Genomic DNA, 13648 nt, shown 5'->3' on the forward strand with positions numbered 1-13648 from the left:
AAAAGTGTTGGCAGACACTGGCTATTGGAAGGTGTACAAGAAAAGGTTTATGTGAAAAAAAGAAAAAATGTGCTTCTAAAAACCTCTAAAAGATATTAGGAAATAAGTATAAAACTAGATAAAGTGCTTTCCTCCCAGGCTGCCTTTTGCATCTATCATTTTTCCATTGGCATTTTGTGTTCACTTAATTTCCACCAAAATATAAAATCAATTTTATTTTAGTGTTTAGATGGGTAGATTGCCAGTAACCATATTATAACACAAAATTATATGTTGTTTGTTGGGAAAATCACATAGGCTTAACAAGTTTATAGACTTAGATACCATTGTTTTTAATCCCCTCTCTTCTATATCAAGTCTGTCATTTTATATAATAAGTGGGGGGAGTTGTGAAATGTTCTCAATATTCTGTATGATGTAAAAGGGGACTTTTATTCCAGCCTATTTATATAGAAGCTCCACACTTGTGAACTTAATTGCTTAATACATTTGCACTAACCTGATTTTGTATGGTATCATTCTGATCAAATAAAATGAAGAAGATTTGAGTTCATGTATATGGAAACACGTTATCCATAGAGTCCAATTTAAACAAATAATTTAAATTTTTTAAAATTATTTTCTATTTCTGTAATAATAAAACAGTGCAGGTATGGGACCTATTTTCCAGAATGCTCGGGACCTGGGTTTTCTGGATAAGGGATCTTTTCGTAATTTGGATCTCCATAACTTAAGTCTGCTAAAAATCATTTAAATATTGAATAAACCCAATAGGCTTGTATGCCTCCAATAAGGATTAATTATATCTTAGTTGGGATCAAGTACAGGTACTGTTTTATTATTACAGAGAAAAGGGAATCATTTAACCATTAAATAAACCCAATAGGGCTGTTCTGCCCCCAATAAGGGGTAATTATATCTTAGTTGGGATCAAGTACAGGTACTGTTTTATTATTACAGAGAAAAGGAATCATTTAACCATTAAATAAACCCAATAGGGCTGTTCTGCCCCAATAAGGGGTAATTATATCTTAGTTGGGATCAAGTACAGGTACTGTTTTATTATTACAGAGAAAAGGGAATCATTTAACCATTAAATAAACCCAATAGGGCTGTTCTGCCCCCAATAAGGGGTAATTATATCTTAGTTGGGATCAAGTACAGGTACTGTTTTATTATTACAGAGAAAAGGGAATCATTTAACCATTAAATAAACCCAATAAGGCTGTTCTGCCCCCAATAAGGGGTAATTATATCAAGGTACTGTTTTATTACTACAAGGAAAATAGAAATAATAATAAAAAATTGGAATTATTTGTTTATAATGGAGCGATGGCCTTTCCGTAATTCGGAACGTTCTGGATAACGGGTTTCCAGATAATGGAACCATACTAGTTTTGTAAAGTAACAGTAATGTAATCATAAAGACCAGTTGAGGACTGTATAATGCAACAAAACTTTCTTTAATTTGGATTAACATACTTTGTATACTAAAAAATCAATTAAACATTAAAGAGGATTGTTTTCTCTTCAATAAAGATTAATTATATCTTGTTTGGCATAAAGTACATGGTACTGTTTTATAAGCAGAGGGAAAACGGGAATTCATTTTTTAAAATTTGAATAATTTGATTAAGATGGAGTCTATAGAAAATGAGCTGTCTGGTTAATGAGTTTCAAGATAAGGATGAAGACACCCGGCTACTAAATGCTGCATGTATCTTCACCCTAAAGGATCCCATACCTGTACAAAAAAAACATGGATTTTTATCGCAAGGGTAACAGGCAAAGAGGATTGTAAATTCACACGTTTTTTGTGGAGGAGTAACGAAATCTAGATTTTACCTTAAGCTTTGTCTTTGGTGCACAGTAGATAGATCAGGAGCCACATGTAGGATAGATTATTAGTTGAATAAAATGTTTACTAAAATATTTTTCTAAATCCCTTCTGCATCATAAGTATTCCAGTCCAAGGTAGAGGGCTGTATGTATGTATGTATGTATATCTTTATTTATAAAGTGCTACTTATGTACGCAGTGCTGTACAGTAGAATTCATTAATACAGACAGGGGGATATTTAGATAATAATAGATAAATACAAAGTATAACAATAAATACAAGATACAGTTGCAATAAGTTAAGAGTCAAAGACACAAGAGGATGGAGGTCCCTGCCCCGTAGAGCTTACAATCTATATTGTATGTGCATATTCTGTACCTGAGATATAAGGAGATCAATTTACAACCCTTAGTTCTCTTGCACGTGGGCCAATAGTAGTGAATCAACAGTCAGCCAAATCAAAGCCCCTGTTTGCACATTTCAATTTGAACAAAATCCTACCAAAAATGGTTGGGATTCAGTCATTTACAACCTGAATCCTTCATACAGTTACATACCCACACAAAATGTATATGTGATTTTGCATTTTCTTTTATTTTCTCCTCTCATTTGTGTATAAAGAATGTTATTTCTTACCCATGGTCTGAGGAAGTAGAGTATTTGCTATACCTGGCTTATCTTATATCTGTCACAAAAGCCTTTTAAAAATGGAGCTATATATGTTTGAATGTTTTTTGCGTACATAATATGTGACAATAATGCTCCCCCTTGAAAAGTATGAAATAGAAACCAACGAGGGTTGCCCTTGAAGCTGCGTGAAACTGAAAACAATGAAGGGGATTAAGTTCCCCTTGAAGCTGCGTGAAACTGAAAACAATGAAGGGGATTAAGTTCCCCTTGAAGCTGGGTGAAACTAAAAATAATGAAGGGGATTAAGTTCCCCTTGAAACTGGGTGAAACTAAAAATAATGAAGGGGATTAAGTTCCCCTTGAAGCTGGGTGAAACTGAAAACAATGAAGGGGATTAAGTTCCCCTTGAAGCTGGGTGAAACTGAAAACAATGAAGGCGATTAAGTTCCCCTTGAAGCTGGGTGAAACTAAAAATAATGAAGGGGATTAAGTTCCCCTTGAAGCTGGGTGAAACTGAAAATAATGAAGGGGATTAAGTTCCCCTTGAAGCTGGGTGAAACTGAAAACAATGAAGGCGATTAAGTTCCCCTCGAAGCTGGGTAAAACTGAAAACAATGAGGGGATTAATTTGTCCTTTAAAATGTGTCAGGGATAGTCTGTCACTGACTATTCTTTTCCTCTACTATTCTAAGCCAAAAAACTAAACATTAATAAATCATGAATTATGGGAGTTATGTTTGAAAAAATCAAATTTTTCAGGGAACAATACTGGAAAAATCAAGTTCTGGCGAAAACCCATTCATAAATCTCGAAATTATCTAGAAGTAAGAAGAAATCCGAATTTATCTCAAAATTGCTCTGTGTGCCCCTAAATCTGAACTAAACTAAAATGACAGCTTTTATACCTAGATAAACAGGTGTTTCTGATGTTCACTCTGAAAATAGAGGGTTAATAAGTTCATGTGAGGAGCTCCAGGCCTTCGGGGAAAAAAATACCTTGTATTTTTAGCTTTTCCTCTCCACCACGCTCTTTTCCAGCCAAAGGAATAACTTGAAAAACGATTGCAGATGGTGTGATAGAATATTAAATATTTATTTAAACCTTATTAGAAATATATAATTACATTAAAACAGTCCTTTTATGTATATCTCTATTTCATTTTATGGAACCTTTATTGTGTAATGCAGTGGACATTTTTAACTACTTAAAGAAATGTACTGATAGGATAAAAACTCAGAGCATATCTTTTGTTGCGCATCTGCTATTTATTTGATGGAACTATAGCCACAGCAAATCTAAAGCACATGGGCAGGAACTACGGAAATAAAATTTGGTTTGACAAAATGATTCCGCTAAATAATAGAAACAGATTTTCATTTTGTTCAGTGCTTTACATATAGGGCTTCATTAACATTTCTATATGATAATACTAAGGGGCACATTTACTAAGCAATTTTGAGAAAAATTCAGATTTTTTCATACTTCCAGATGATTTTGAGATTTATGAATGGGGTTTCACCAGAACTCGATTTTTTCGTTATTTTTCAAAAATAACTCCCACAATTCATGATTTATTAATGTTTGGTTAACTTTTTTTGTAAAAAAAAAAAAATTCAACAGATTTGATCTGTCAAGTACCATTGAGTCCCATGGAGCCTAAGGGGCCTATTTATTAAGTACGACAGGTACGAAATACAAAAAATTTGTATTTGTTCCCACTGTGCGTATATTTGTGCGACTTTTTCATACTTACCGTCAAAATTTATGCAACAAAATTTTTTTGTTGCGCTGAGTACAAAAATTTCGGATTCATTCAAGCTTCGGTATTGTGACTTTCCTTGGGCCGGGTTGGAGCTGCAGAGTGCCATTGAGCCCTATGGGAGACTTTCCTTGGGCCGGGTTGGAGCTGCAGAGTGCCATTGAGCCCTATGGGAGACTTTCCTTGGGCCGGGTTGGAGCTGCAGGGTGCCATTGAGCCCTATGGGAGACTTTCCTTGGGCCAGGTTGGAGCTGCAGAGTGCCATTGAGCCCTATGGGAGACTTTCCTTGGGCCGGGTTGGAGCTACAGAGTGCCATTGAGACCTATGGGAGACTTTCCTTGGGCTGGGTTGGAGCTACAGAGTGCCATTGAGCCCTATGGGAGACTTTCCTTGGGCCGGGTTGGTGCTGCAGAGTGCCATTGAGCCCTATGGGAGACTTTCCTTGGGCCAGGTTGGAGCTGCAGAGTGCCATTGAGCCCTATGGGAGACTTTCCTTGGGCCAGGTTGGAGCTGCAGAGTGCCATTGAGCCCTATGGGAGACTTTCCTTGGGCCAGGTTGGAGCTGTAGAGTGCCATTGAGCCCTATGGGAGACTTTCCTTGGGCCGGGTTGGAGCTGCAGAGTGCCATTGAGCCCTATGGGAGACTTTCCTTGGGCCAGGTTGGAGCTGCAGAGTGCCATTGAGCCCTATGGGAGACTTTCCTTGGGCCAGGTTGGAGCTGTAGAGTGCCATTGAGCCCTATGGGAGACTTTCCTTGGGCCAGGTTAGAGCTGCAGAGTGCCATTGAGTCCTATGGGAGACTTTCCTTGGGCCAGGTTGGAGCTGCAGAGTGCCATTGAGCCCTATGGGAGACTTTCCTTGGGCCAGGTTGGAGCTGCAGAGTGCCATTGAGCCCTATGGGAGACTTTCCTTGGGCCGGGTTGGAGCTGCAGAGTGCCATTGAGCCCTATGGGAGACTTTCCTTGGGCCAGGTTGGAGCTGCAGAGTGCCATTGAGCCCTATGGGAGACTTTCCTTGGGCCGGGTTGGAGCTGCAGAGTGCCATTGAGCCCTATGGGAGACTTTCCTTGGGCCGGGTTGGAGCTGCAGAGTGCCATTGAGCCCTATGGGAGACTTTCCTTTGGCCGGGTTAGAGCTGCAGAGTGCCATTGAGCCCTATGGGAGACTTTCCTTTGGCCGGGTTAGAGCTGCAGAGTGCCATTGAGCCCTATGGGAGACTTTCCTTGGGCCGGGTTGGAGCTGCAGAGTGCCATTGAGCCCTATGGGAGACTTTCCTTGGGCCGGGTTGGAGCTGCAGAGTGCCATTGAGCCCTATGGGAGACTTTCCTTGGGCCGGGTTGGAGCTGCAGAGTGCCATTGAGCCCTATGGGAGACTTTCCTTGGGCCGGGTTGGAGCTGCAGAGTGCCATTGAGCCCTATGGGAGGCTTTCCTTGGGCCAGGTTGGAGCTGCAGAGTGCCATTGAGCCCTATGGGAGACTTTCCTTGGGCCGGGTTGGAGCTGCAGAGTGCCATTGAGCCCTATGGGAGACTTTCCTTGGGCCAGGTTGGAGCTGCAGAGTGCCATTGAGCCCTATGGGAGACTTTCCTTGGGCCGGGTTGGAGCTGCAGAGTGCCATTGAGCCCTATGGGAGACTTTCCTTGGGCCGGGTTGGAGCTGCAGAGTGCCATTGAGCCCTATGGGAGACTTTCCTTGGGCCGGGTTGGAGCTGCAGAGTGCCATTGAGCCCTATGGGAGACTTTCCTTGGGCCGGGTTGGAGCTGCAGAGTGCCATTGAGCCCTATGGGAGACTTTCCTTGGGCCAGGTTGGAGCTGCAGAGTGCCATTGAGCCCTATGGGAGACTTTCCTTGGGCCGGGTTGGAGCTGCAGAGTGCCATTGAGCCCTATGGGAGACTTTCCTTGGGCCAGGTTGGAGCTGCAGAGTGCCATTGAGCCCTATGGGAGACTTTCCTTGGGCCGGGTTGGAGCTGCAGAGTGCCATTGAGCCCTATGGGAAACTTTCCTTGGGCTGGGTTGGAGCTGCAGAGTGCCATTGAGCCCTATGGGAGACTTTCCTTGGGCCAGGTTGGAGCTGCAGAGTGCCATTGAGCCCTATGGGAGACTTTCCTTGGGCCGGGTTGGAGCTGCAGAGTGCCATTGAGCCCTATGGGAGACTTTCCTTGGGCCAGGTTGGAGCTGCAGAGTGCCATTGAGCCCTATGGGAGACTTTCCTTGGGCCGGGTTGGAGCTGCAGAGTGCCATTGAGCCCTATGGGAAACTTTCCTTGGGCCGGGTTGGAGCTGCAGAGTGCCATTGAGCCCTATGGGAGACTTTCCTTGGGCCAGGTTGGAGCTGCAGAGTGCCATTGAGCCCTATGGGAGACTTTCCTTGGGCCGGGTTGGAGCTGCAGAGTGCCATTGAGCCCTATGGGAGACTTTCCTTGGGCCGGGTTGGAGCTGCAGGGTGCCATTGAGCCCTATGGGAGACTTTCCTTGGGCCGGGTTGGAGCTGCAGAGTGCCATTGAGCCCTATGGGAGACTTTCCTTGGGCCAGGTTGGAGCTGCAGAGTGCCATTGAGCCCTATGGGAGACTTTCCTTGGGCCGGGTTGGAGCTGCAGAGTGCCATTGAGCCCTATGGGAGACTTTCCTTGGGCCGGGTTGGAGCTGCAGAGTGCCATTGAGCCCTATGGGAGACTTTCCTTGGGCCGGGTTGGAGCTGCAGAGTGCCATTGAGTCCAATATTATGCACGGAAGGATAAAAGTCAGAAGGGTTTTCCCACCGTTTATGATCGTTCGGATATGAAAATTTTGTTACTTTCGGATCACTAATACGATATTATCGTGACTAATACGATTTTTTCTTAAGTATTTTCGTGATATTTGTGATCATCAGAAATTATAGTATTTAATCCGAATTTTTCCCATTTTGGGATTCAAACTCGTACTTTGATGAAAAGGCCCCTTAGAATAGTCGGTGACAGCCTGTACATAAAACATTTTCAAGGACAAGTTAATCCCCTCATTGTTTTCAGTTTCACCCAGCTTCAAGGGGAATTTAGGGGCACATCTACTAAAATTGTTTTTTTCTGACCTTGAAAGTCATATAAACTCGAAATTCAAATTAAACTTAATCATGCTGTATTTTAAAAATGTTGTAATAATGCTTGAATTGTTCGTACTGCGCATGCGCAGTAGAGTGAGAAGCCGAACTTTAACAGAGAAGTCAGCTTTTTACTCGGTCTACTGGGGTCTACTACTCTACTGCGCATGCGCCTGTCGTTAGTCCTTGCAAAACGAAGCCGGAAGGAGGAAGCGCTCCAGGTGCCCCGGGCTGGTGCTGTTCTCTCCGTACAGGGGGGGCACCAGCCCGAAGTAAAAGGTAAGCGATTAAAGTCACTTGGGGGTGCCTAACATTTTGGCACCCCCAAGTGACTTACCCTTACCTTGTCCTTTAACTTTCGAAAATCCCAAATTTTTTGAGTTGAAAGAATTATTAAAACTTGAAATTTCGAGTTTAAATGGACATTTGTTTTATTTTTCCCCAAACAGGAATTGCTCCAGCAGCCATTTTGGGAGCATTGGTACTCTTTGAAAACAATAATGTGTTTAAGTTTCACTTAAACCCCATAATCTAATAGACTGCTAATATGAGGGAGTTTTGTTTTTTTTAATATTTCCAGGTAAATTAGAATTCACTCGGAAATCATTTTTAATGCAAAGCATTAAACAGCATTAACGGATTTGTCTTTGACATAGATAATAAAGTACATGGGTTTATGGATAATATGGACGCTTGGTCACTCCATTGTTTCAGGTGTGTATGTGGTCCCTTAGGCTTTTCTTGTATAAAATTCCACATACTGTGTCCTAACCTACAGAGAGGCTAAGTCTCACATACTATCTTTTTCGGCTAATCTGAGTACAGCGGGGGGCCCAAGGTTGGCAGTCATTTGATGATAGGATACATTTTAGAAACTGGAGGATTTATTTTTGAAACTTCTGCGTGGCTAAATATACTGGTTGAACATGGGATCATTAAGGTTGCAAGGAAATATAAATTAACTATAAAGAAAATTCCAAACAAGAGCATTTCCATGATATATAACCCTTCAAACAACCACAGCAAATAAGTTCCATCCATAACCAGCCTGTGTACATCTCAGCAGACAACCTGCCTGAGAACAACCCTTACAGTAAACATTTTAGCTTCATATAAATATTTTCTCACATCAAGACCTTAAATATGTTCCACACATTACCTGAACTTTTAATGGCTCTTTTCACCCCCATATATAATATATCAAACCTTATTACAAAGCAACTCTGTCCTGTAAAACCAGCTAACAGCAATATTTAACATCTTGCTATGGCAATTTTACATTTTTTAAACCTCACATTTATCCAGAGACTTATTCTCTGCTTTTTATACGAAATGACCTCCGACAAGGTTAACCAAAGCTCTGGTGCTATCACATGAGGAAGGATAAGTCTTTCCTAGTCATCAGTAATTAGAATTAAGAATGAGGTCCCACTGCAAATAATTACTGGTCTGAACAATAAAACCAATTATGTTAATAGTTTCACTTTTTCTAGTGTTAGCAAATTGTTTGGGAGCACTTGTCCCCATTCGGTAGAACATTCCCCCATATGTAATTAAAGACACTAAGTTTGCTCAGTAACACTAACCCATAGCAACCAATAAGATATTCCTTTTATACAGGTGAAAGTTCTGCCTGCTGATTGGTAGCTATGGGTTTAAGCACCCATAGAATCTGCTGGGCTAACACTTAAATTAAAGTGTGCCACCAAAGTAGATTCCTGGTTTTCTGTATATGTTCGGGGAGGGGGTATGGGGACAACGCATGTTGTCTGGCAACATAAGATCCTGTTTGTAGGCAATCCATCAACACAGAAAGGTTTAAAATTGGAAAAATGATCCTCCTTTTGCTCAACAAATGATTTATAGGCATTAAGGCAGCCAAAATTAAACCACAAACACCATAGTCAATAGACGTGATATTCTTCTGCCTAATCATAAATGAACTCCATATGGCAAAACCAAAGGTTTTCTTTTATGCCCAATACTTATAGAAATCCCCTTGGTGAAATTAGTCTTCTGTGAAGAATCTGCAACTATCCAATTAGTCTTTGAGACGCAAAAAAAATGTAACAGCAGTTGCCTGTCCCCAGCCTGGCTTTAGTCTGCATCCTCCTAATCCCACAATTCCCTGCACACATGATGTCAATAAGGAAAGGAACATCACGGTGCAATGCATTATGGGTTATGTATCCTGGGTGCTGTCTGTAAGTTGTGGAGAAGTAGTTGTAACATCAGTGTTTTAGTCCCTCCTCCCCTGCCAGGATTTCAAATTATACAGAAAGAGAAGAACTGTTTTGTAGCTGGTTTTCAGGATATACATTTATTCATACTTTTTGAAGAAATAGATTACAGTGACGGGTATAATAGGAGTTTCTGCATTGTGTGGGACTCTATAAAAAATTTTGGTTCGGCAGCCGGAGTTCCCCTATAAGTAAAGTGTTACGAACTGAGGGTTGAACTGAATAAATTACTAATAAAACAGAGGGCCAGATATTTGTATTGATTAATGCCCCTCTTTTGCATAAAAACTAACAGTGAAATAACCAGTAGCGAGATTGTACATAAACTCTAAGGGGCCCATTTACTTACTCACGAACCGGCCAAATGCATCCGATTGCGTTTTTTTCGTAATGATCGGTATTTGGCGATTTTTTCGGAAAATTATCGCGACTTTTTCATTGCCATCTGAATGTTGCGCAAAATCTGGCGATTTTTTTGTAGCGTTAAAACTTGCGCGAAAAGTCGCGCCTTTTTCGTAGCCATTCCGAAAGTTGCGCAAAATCTGGCGATTTTTTCGTAGCGTTCGGATTCATTCAAGCTTCAGTATGGTGACTTTTCTTGGGCCAGGTTGGAGCTGCAGGGTGCCATTGAGTCCTATGGGAGGCTTCCAAAATCATGCTAAGTCTGAAAGTTTCGCCCGCCGCTTACGAGCGCTCAATACGAAAAAGTCGCGACAAGATACGAGCGAATCGTAATGGCAACGAAAAACTCGCGTTTTTTCGCGAAAATCATATTGGTAATGAAAAAGTCGCGACAATTTCCGAAAACTCGTAAAGGCGCCGAAAAAAATCGCAAAAAATACGAAAAAGACGCAAAATGTTCGTTTTCCAATCGGAATTTTTCCAATTCGAATTCGTGTCTTAGTAAATCAGCCCCTAAGTAAAATAATTGTTTCTTCTTACTAATCAAAATGTGCTAAATACCAATCCACACTACTTTTAGTTACAACATCTTGTTTCCATCCAGTTGTGATCCATAAATACCAGTTGTGTTCTTGCCAGCATTGCTTTTAAGGGCTATCAGTTACCAGAATTTTATTCCTCACCAAATGTATCTATATGCTCTGCTTCCTTTGACTTTTTTACACTTTAATCAGACATAAGTAGCTCCAGTTTTAAGTGCGTGTGTTGTTTGATTTGCTCTTATGGACCATCAGAAGTACCTGTGTAACTTGATTGGTTGTTCTAATAGAATGTACGTGTATGAGTTATTTACAAGAATCAGTATAATGTCAATAACCCTCTGAAATAATCATAAGCTGAAATAGCAAATAATGCAGTAATAAGCCCTTGTTCAGTCCAACAAGTACCAATTTCACTAGAAGAAACTGATAATGAAACATTAATTTCAGTACAGTCCGTGTATGTGAATGATTTTGTACATATAAATTAGTTTGTGCTAGATGTGTAAGATTCCTAAGTTACACATCCATGTACTGTACATAAAACCTGGTTTGTATCTGAGAACTATAATATTGAAAGATTGAAGAGTTTAACAACCACTATTGGTTTCTACATGTGTGTACAGGTATAGGACCCTTTATCCAGAATGCTTGGGACCAAGGGTATTCCAGATAAGGGGTCTTTCTGTAATTTTGATCTCCATACCTTACGTCTACTAAAGAATTAATAAAACATTAATTAAACCCTATGGGACTGTTCTGCCCCCAATAAGGATTATTTATATCTTAGTTGGGATCAGTTACAAGGCACTGTTTTATTATTTCAGAGAAAAGGGAAATCAGTTTTAAAATTCTGAATTATTTGATTAAAATTGAGTCTATGGGAGACGGGCATTGTGTAATTCGAAGCTTTCTGGATAACGGGTTTCCAGATAAGGGATCCCATGCCTGTATATGAGATCAGATATGTTTGTATGCCTGTTATTGCTCTTACACTTGTGCCCCCAAGTATTAGAGTTTTTTTTGTATTTAAGTTTTATGAATTATGATTTAACCTCTACAGGCCAGCATGGATTAGGCTATAAATTGTGCCTGAAACATTTATGTGCCATGTTCTGTGGCCAGAATTTAAATGAATGTGCTCTTTATATTTTGAAGAAATACAAGTAGTATGAGTATTGCAGCTCATCAATCAATGTGTCCTGCAAAAAAACGATGGTCAGCTTTATTCTGGACTGCCATGGTAACTGGACACCCAAGAAGAAAGTCCTGCACAGCCCCAAGGGCAATCTTGATCCTTCCTGCGTAGGTGGGGATTATTGTTAGGAGTCATCACCAGAAATGCCATGTATCTTGATAATTTCCTCAGATAAACTACTCGTGATTTCCTCTCCAATGTAATGCAGATGTAGTTCAGTTCAGTACAGCAAGTGGTTACTCGCTAAAACTGTTCAGTGGTTGAACAATTGTATTCCTTTACAAAAGGACCATAATATATAATAATCCAGAGTTCTGTGCCATTCCCTGAGCAGTGATCAGTCACTATTAGCGCTGGCAGCTGGATCACTTGCTCTGAGGGAGAAAGAACATGAACATTGGCACGCTGACTATAGTGCAGAGCTATTCCTCTGTATGGAGCTCCCGTTGGAAAAGTCAGAGCAGCACTGAATGGAGTCTGAGCATATTGAGCAGGATTATCTCACCATTTTCCTTCAACTCAAGCTGCTCTTTCTATCCCTGGCCAACTAATTTGCATCCTAAACATTTAGGGGCCCAGTACTATTAATTATATAGCATTGCACCTTCTTATACGGAGAAAGGTTATTTGCTCCTTAAGCTCCATTAGGGCACTTACGTTGACACAGTGAGCAAAGTGTAATTTTGAGCAAATCACTATGTTTTTTCCCCACAATGCAGCATTTTCCCCCAGAATTTTGGCATCATTGTGTGTGCAAATGGGTGATTGCGTTTGTGCTTCATTGCAAATCAAGAACAGTGTTACCCTATCCGCACTATTCTTTCAGCGCAAGTGTGCTTTGCCTATTAATGCAGGGCACTGAGGGAACCCTGGGGCTACTGTCTGGTCAGGAGGTGTTGGTCCTGTGCATCAATAGATATTGCAGTGCTCAATTTGGAATGGAAAGCAGGAAAGACAGAGCGCAACTGCAGGGGAGTGCATGGAGCACATTTTGAGGCAAATACCTTTAATAAAAGTAGGTTTAAGCTCAACTGAGTCCAGGAAAAAGCCCAAGTTGCCTACTGCATCTGCTGACCTAAATGAGCCCTGTTGCATTTGCTTATTGTGTCTGTAGCACCTAACTGCAAAAAGTTTGTTTTTCCCCCAAAATGCTTTTCTCTGCTCCTAAAATGTGTAATCATGTATTAACTTATTATCTCTGAGGTCTGTCCCATAAGTAGTATAGGTAGTATAGCCCCTAAACAAAATGCTGGTTGTTTTGACTGGAATTTTTTATTGGTGGCTTTGGATCAATAAGTGATAATAGTTACCTCTGACCCAGGTAGCAATGACTTTGTCTGCCAGCATTTGTATTGCAATATATCGGTGAATGTTATTTAGGGATAAAGGGGCCAGGGTTCGATATTGCACTGCTTGTTGCCCACGTGTTACAAGCATCTTGGCAATGTAGAAAATATATTTTTTGACTTTATTTTTCCAAGTAGGAAATATTTACTTATTTTTAGAACAGCACTAGAGGGTTTGAAGCAATAATTTAGCATTGCAATTAGGTTCTGACCACTCACCATTATTATGTGGTATCTAAGTGGTAAGCCATTATGGTCTATACCAGATTCTCTTAAGAGGATGGATTGAATGGAGACCAAATATTTAAGATTCATCTGACCTGATGATTATTTGTGTCTGTTAGCAAAGTTAGTCACTATTGAGAACATTTGTGCCACCGTTGCAAGCAACATCCAGTCCCGTGTCACAACCAGCAGTAAGCGAGATTTCCTGTTTGCTAAAGCTGTGGGTTTTTTGGCTATTGCTAACCATGACAGGTTGAGGTTGAGGTAAATATTTTTAAAAAAAAAAAGCTCCCATACTAATTTAGGCCCATGGATTATTTTAATAACATCTTTAAACATTCGAACGCAGGCTCTAAATATATATAAGCACAAGGTAAAACAGGGAGACA

Source organism: Xenopus tropicalis, chromosome 4, assembly GCF_000004195.4.
Source record: "Xenopus tropicalis strain Nigerian chromosome 4, UCB_Xtro_10.0, whole genome shotgun sequence".
NCBI classification, from domain to species: Eukaryota; Metazoa; Chordata; class Amphibia; order Anura; family Pipidae; genus Xenopus; species Xenopus tropicalis.